Source organism: Hippocampus guttulatus, chromosome 4, assembly GCF_054856545.1.
Source record: "Hippocampus guttulatus isolate MCC_2025c chromosome 4, RoL_Hgut_1.0, whole genome shotgun sequence".
Lineage (NCBI taxonomy): Eukaryota > Metazoa > Chordata > Actinopteri > Syngnathiformes > Syngnathidae > Hippocampus > Hippocampus guttulatus.
In genome coordinates this window covers 3,820,454-3,826,597 of record NC_141264.1, presented here as the reverse complement: position 1 = coordinate 3,826,597, position 6,144 = coordinate 3,820,454, and the positions used below count along the sequence as shown (strand labels likewise).

Sequence of the window (6,144 nt, the reverse complement as noted above, 5' to 3'; positions counted from 1 at the left end):
TCTAGAGACGCAAAAAAATAATAATAATAGAATAAAATAAAATAAAAAGCCTTATATAAGCATTATAATGAAGGCAACACATGTGGTATGTATCTATCTATCTATATTAGCTATATTAGCCGACTATCAAAATGACCAAGTTGGTGACAAATACACAATGATTATTCATGATTAAATGTTTTTCCTCTGCAGTGTAGAACTGGGATGCCCTCCCTTTGTTGATGGAAGATCTACTTTTAGTCAAGATGGCGCCCGAGTAGGCAGCCGTCAGCAAGTGCTCTCATGAGCCTTTCTTTTTTTTGTTGTTTTTGTGTTTGTTTTGTCACTTTGTGTTTGTTGTTACGTCGTGTGGACCAGATGTGGACTTTTTTCAGCATTTTTTGGCCACGACATTCATCAAGGAGGAGACTCTGTGCTCGGTGGTTGCGCCTTCTCGGCAGCATGGGTATAGCAGCACTGTTTTTGACTGGGAGGAATGTCGGCGCCATTTGACTGTCATTGCTGGACAGTCCCAGGGCGCTTGTGTCTTGCGTCTTTAATGGGCAGCATTTTTCACAGCCCCGCTTTGTTCAGCGGAGAGATCGGTGCTGTTGAACGGTCTGCGGCTGGATGGATGTAAGTCTTGAGGAGCCGACGATGAGAAGAAAGGAGCGTTAGCGCGGAGCGCCGATACAGATTTGGAACTGGGAGTCGCGGCTTGGAGTTTGAAGCGGATTACGTGGGACAGGAGAAGTGAACTAATCTCTTTTCGTCAATGGACGCTACAGCTTCGTGTTTGCTTTCAAAGCTTAGCTTGTAGCAGACGTGTGCACATTTTGAGCATGACGTCTCTGATCCACTGGTGAAAGGACACTTTGATCCTCTCCTCTTTCATCTAGAACTGCTTCAGACAACAAAGTGTATGCAGAAAAGTGGTGAAGATTGCACGACTGTCTGTGTCCTATGTGTTGTGTTATTTTTGTTATTTTGACTTCAAAATGGCGCCGCGAGAGTGGCTGCCTTTCCAGCAGCTCCTATATTTTGTTGTTCTACTTCTTCCTTTCATAACTTTGCTGCTGTGAATTGGGAATTTCTCCATTGCGAGACTAATAAAGGTTTTCTTAACTTTTCTTTTCTTAACTTAACCAACCTTCCACGAATGACCCGTTACCGCACACACGCATTTACACACACACACACTTACAAACGCATGCCATAATGAGCAACAGCCATAACGACCCCTAAGATGAACAAGGCATGGGAAGCACTTTTGCAGCGTGTTAACTCTTGTAGCTCACGCGCACCGTTGAAAATGCTTCCACATTCCCATTCTTTGCCAGTACCCTCGGTGAATGGAATGTGTTTTTTTTTCAATGCCCACCTGCCTGGCAACACATCCTTTCATCACTTCATTAGACATGGTTATTCTGTTACATCATGCATGCTCTGTCACGTTGAGCCCGAAGCGACAGAATAATCGCTTCGTGCACAACTACTGGAGGTAAGTGGATCCCCGAAATAGCAGACACAGAAAAGGAATTTTGTCATAAAAAATGAGATTTATTATAACACAGAAATCCCCGTATAAACGGACAACAGAAAACGCTGGTCAAAAGAGGGCCAGGAAATAATAACGAGGCAACAGAAAACGCTGGTCAAAAGAGGGCCAGGAAATAATAACGAGGCAACAGAAAACGCTGGTCAAAAAAGGGGGACCAGGAAATAACAACGAGGCAACAGAAAACGCTTGTGAAACAAATATGGCAAGGAGAAAGTTCTTAAGTAAAATACTCATCAAACACGAGAGGAATATCAAGGCATGCAAAAATAGTCAATGGTCATATAAGTCAGTCTTAACCGAGAAGGAATAGACGATAGCAAATGGCATGGCGTGGAATACTCCGGCAGTGAGCTGACTGTCGGAGCGCCTAAATATAGCAGGTGCAATCGTCAACAAATGGGTGGCAGGTGTGCAGGCGGCAAGCAAGAACGCCTGCCCCCTGCTGTCAAATACGGAACGTGACATGCTCATTTTGACCCCACGGTTCTTTTTGTGGCAAATGAAGATCCAAATCTCGCATATGAAGTATCTTTGTCACTTTTCACTTAACTCTATGAGAAACATTTTCCACCAAGAGCAGTGACCAGGAAGCAACAAGTCTTGAATAAGCCATGGATGACACAGGGCATAGAGAAAGCATGTATAAAGGAAAATTTGCAATACGTTTTTTAAAAAGAATTAGGAACAAAAGATGCTGAACTTAATTCTAAGAAATAAACTGGTAGCACAGTGGTTGACTGGTTAGCACAGAGTGCAGAGGTCCTGGCCGTGCCCTTCCTGTGTGGAGTTTGCTTGTTCTCCCCATGCCTGTGTGGGTTTTCTCTGGGTACTCCGGTTTCTACCCACATTCCAAAAACATGCGTGGCAGGTTCATGGAACACTCTAAATGGGCTGCTCCCTGGACACTCTGGAGGAGGTGGGCAACAGGAGGATGCTCGCTAAACTAAAGGTTATGATGGACAGTCCCTCCCACCCCTTCCAGCCCGCCCTGACAGCACTGGGTAGCTCTTTCAACCAGAGACTGTTACACCCACGCCGCAAGGAGAGATACCACCGCTCATTCCTACCGACTGCTGTCAGGCTGCTGAATAAACATATGTGAAAACCTGTAACCATTGTAAATAGCACAGCCACCTTACGCTGTTTTCTATGCTATTGCTTATTTATTATATTTATTCTACAAATATATTGCTAATGCTCTATTTTATATTGCACTTATATTGAACTGTGTACAGTTCTTTTCTGAAACAGCCATCCACAAACTTAATGAAGAGGTTAGAGCTAGATGAGGTAGTGCAGTCGTGGGTCAGCAGAGTGAAGAGGAAGGGGCTCAGCACACATCTTTGGGGGGCCCCTGTGTTCATCATGATGGAGCTGGAAGTGTTGCTGCCGACCCGAACTGCCTGTGGTCTCCCCGTCAGGAAGCCCAGCAGCCAGTTACACAGGGAGGTGGTGAGCCCCAGGTGGTCCAGTTTGTGGATGAGCTGCTGCGGGTTTATGGTGTTGAATGCTGAGCTGAAGTCAATGAACAGCATTCTGATGTGTGAGTCCTTGGTCTCCAGGTGGGTGAGGGCTGAGTGGAGGGCAATTGAGATGGCGTCTGCAGTCGATTGGTTAGACCGATATGCAAACTTGTAGGGGTCCAGGGAGGAGGGAGGGCAGACTTGATGTACTACACTCGAAGCACTTCAAAAGGATGGGGGTGAATGCGACCGGGTGGTAATCATTGATGATGGTGGTGGCTTTGAGACATATGGGGACAACAGCCTGGCTCAATAGTTGTTGAAGATGTCGGTGAAGACATCTGTGAGCTCCTCAGCACAGTCTCTCAGGACACGGCCAGGGATGTTGTCAGGACCTGCCGCTTTCTGTGTGTTTGTCCCTCTGAGGGATCGCCTCATGCTATCCCGGGAAAGCGCCAGCACCTGATCGCCAGGAAGAGCAGGGGTCCCCAACTACCGGTCAACCGACTGGGACCGGGCCCCAGCCCATTTGGGACCGGGTCGCACAGACATAGACCTGCGAGCTGTAAGCAAATTTACTCCATCAGACGTGGCGGAAACGTCTTCGAGTCTAGGTAATTGGAGTCCCCACTTCTAACATTGGCGTACAAGTTGAAATAAACAGAATCTGACAATCAATGAAAGAAGAAGCTGGAAACAAAAAGTAATACGTTCCAAATTGACCAACCGGAAGGCTAAACGCGCAGTTGATGGGCAGCCATGACTTCCGAAAATGACGTTATTTTGACAAGAGAAGCTCCTCCCGGAGCGGTATCTCCAGAGCGACGTAGTGGAGGAGGAAGCTGTTGTGGATGGTTTGCCGTTAAAATCAAGGCAATACAAGAAACCCGTTCAATCCTTTGAACAAGCAACACCCAAGTGATCAAGTGGAAAGCTTGAAAATCCGAGAGGAGTTTGCCCACATAAACATAGCCGTTTCGTCACGAATAACGAGCCGGCAGCCACCGGATGAAGCTAAATTTGCAATTAGCAATGATGCTAACGCCATATGTAAGATCATAACTGAAAAATTATTATGCTTACATTGTCAGGCGTGTTTATTATTCTTGATTGGTCCATTTATTAATGGTTTACTGTGTTATTTTATTCCACATTTTTTGTACCGGAGAATAATACCCTTTAAAATGAATAAAAACAAATGTATTTAAGCAATGTTATTTGAAAGCTGAAACAAGATACAGTAAATATTCCCATCCCGGAATTCTACGGAAAGGAATATCCTTCACCCGGAATAAAAATCTATGCATTAACATTTTGACTACGATATTACATGTTACCGGAAGTTGCGTAACCGGAAATTCCACTACCCGTAACCCGGATGGAGGTGTAATGCCGCGGGAGCTTAAATACACGCAACGCCCACCCGATGCGACGGAAAAGACAACGCTGAAACAAGTTTTCACTTCGCGTTTTTCGATCATCAGATTCTAAACGACGACGTGCAAGTGAGTTTTTATTGCCGTGCGTTTTACTGTAATTGTGAATGATTTTAACTTTATTCACTTACGTCCTGGAGAACGCGGCACTAGCTTAAAAGCAGCACCCACTCGACATGACCGAAGAAACGTGTTCGCTTCGCCGTTTTCATTCATCAGATTCGAAACGAAGACATGTAAGCAACTTTTTATTGGCGTGCGTTTTACTGTAATTGCGAAAGATTTTAACTTTATTCACTTACGTCGTGTAGATCATCGCATCGAAACGTAGAAGAACTGTAACGACTGGAGCGGAGCGAGTGAAATGCATCCGTTTGAGCAGGCTGGACACAAAGTTAAAAAGATCCAGCAGACACTTGGAGTCGGAAAGACGCAAATTGACGAAACTTTAAAAAACAAGGCATCGATTCAACTCCTGATGACAAGCCACCATCCAGCAAGGAAGCAGTGCAAATGGCAACAAAAATCCTTCAGTATGCACAAGAATTACCAGACATCAGTGATCAACGGGACAGTTACTTGCAACTAGCAAGAAAACTGTATGACACGCAGGCAAACATTGTCATAAACCGAAGAATGCATCCAACAAAACAGTCCAAAATACACATTTTTTTCCCAAGACAGAAAAAAATAAACATTCAAATACTGTATGTATTTTACTGTTGTGATTTTTTTTTGGGATACACCTGTATTGCAGTTTTTGTTATATAAACTGTTTTTGGACAGTATATTTTTGTATTTTATTGATTGTGTTGTTACACGTGCATTTTGTCAACATACTTGCAGGTTCATGCTCATTTCCCAAATGAGGAATTTCTGTTATCAGGACAAATTGGACAGCGCAAACACGAGTCCGTACTAGAGAATATTTACTGTACTTATCATTTGTGTATTGTTTGTGGGGACGGTATTTCAAGGAAGACGGCACAGAAGTATTTTCACATTGCATCTGTGAAGTTGCGCTTTGTTAGCTTGTGTTCCTGACAGCAGTTGTGCTCACGGAATGGCCAAAAGAGAGGCAAAAAAAAAGGTTGGATTGAAAATGACAGTTTCAGATACTAAAAAAGAAGATATTGTTTCCAATCCTGATGTTTTAAAGCACAGGTGTCAAACTCCGGTCCTGGAGGGCCGCTGTCCTGCATGTTTTCCAAATCACCCTTTTGCAACACACTTGATTCAAATGATTAGATAATCAGCAAGCGCTGCAGAAGCCTGCTATTGAACCTGTTCATTTGAATCAGGTGTGTTGCAACAGGGAGACTTGGAAAACATGCAGGACAGCGGCCCTCCAGGACCTGAGTTTAACACCTATCTTTTAAAGGCTATAAACAAGCTGAATAAACGCTTCTCCAAGCTTCAGAATCAGAATCAGAATCAGAATCATCTTTATGGGCCAAGTATGTAGAATACACAAGGAATTTGTCTTCGGCATAACACGCTGCATTAGTATCATCATAAACAAGGACATGACAAATAAGTATGAAAAATTAAGTATGGAAGGACATTTTGTAATGGAAGTGAACCGTAGTGCGGTGGTACCACCCACTGACAACTGTGAGACAATGTGCAAATTATCAAGCAGAGCCAAAGTGATCAGTGGGAGAATACAATACGATAACAGTTGGACAGTTGGTGAAGAAAATCA

At 44.0% G+C, this 6,144-nt stretch overlaps 1 long non-coding RNA gene across 1 annotated transcript; it reads left to right on the top strand.

Moving 5' to 3' along the window:
* The first annotated feature begins 4,375 nt into the window (after nt 1-4,375).
* On the top strand, nt 4,376-5,128 carry LOC147205678 (uncharacterized). The gene is made up of 3 exons (XR_015100595.1): nt 4,376-4,508; nt 4,580-4,675; nt 4,751-5,128. It is a non-coding gene; the product is annotated as an uncharacterized LOC147205678 (long non-coding RNA).
* The last annotated feature ends 1,016 nt before the right edge of the window (nt 5,129-6,144 follow it).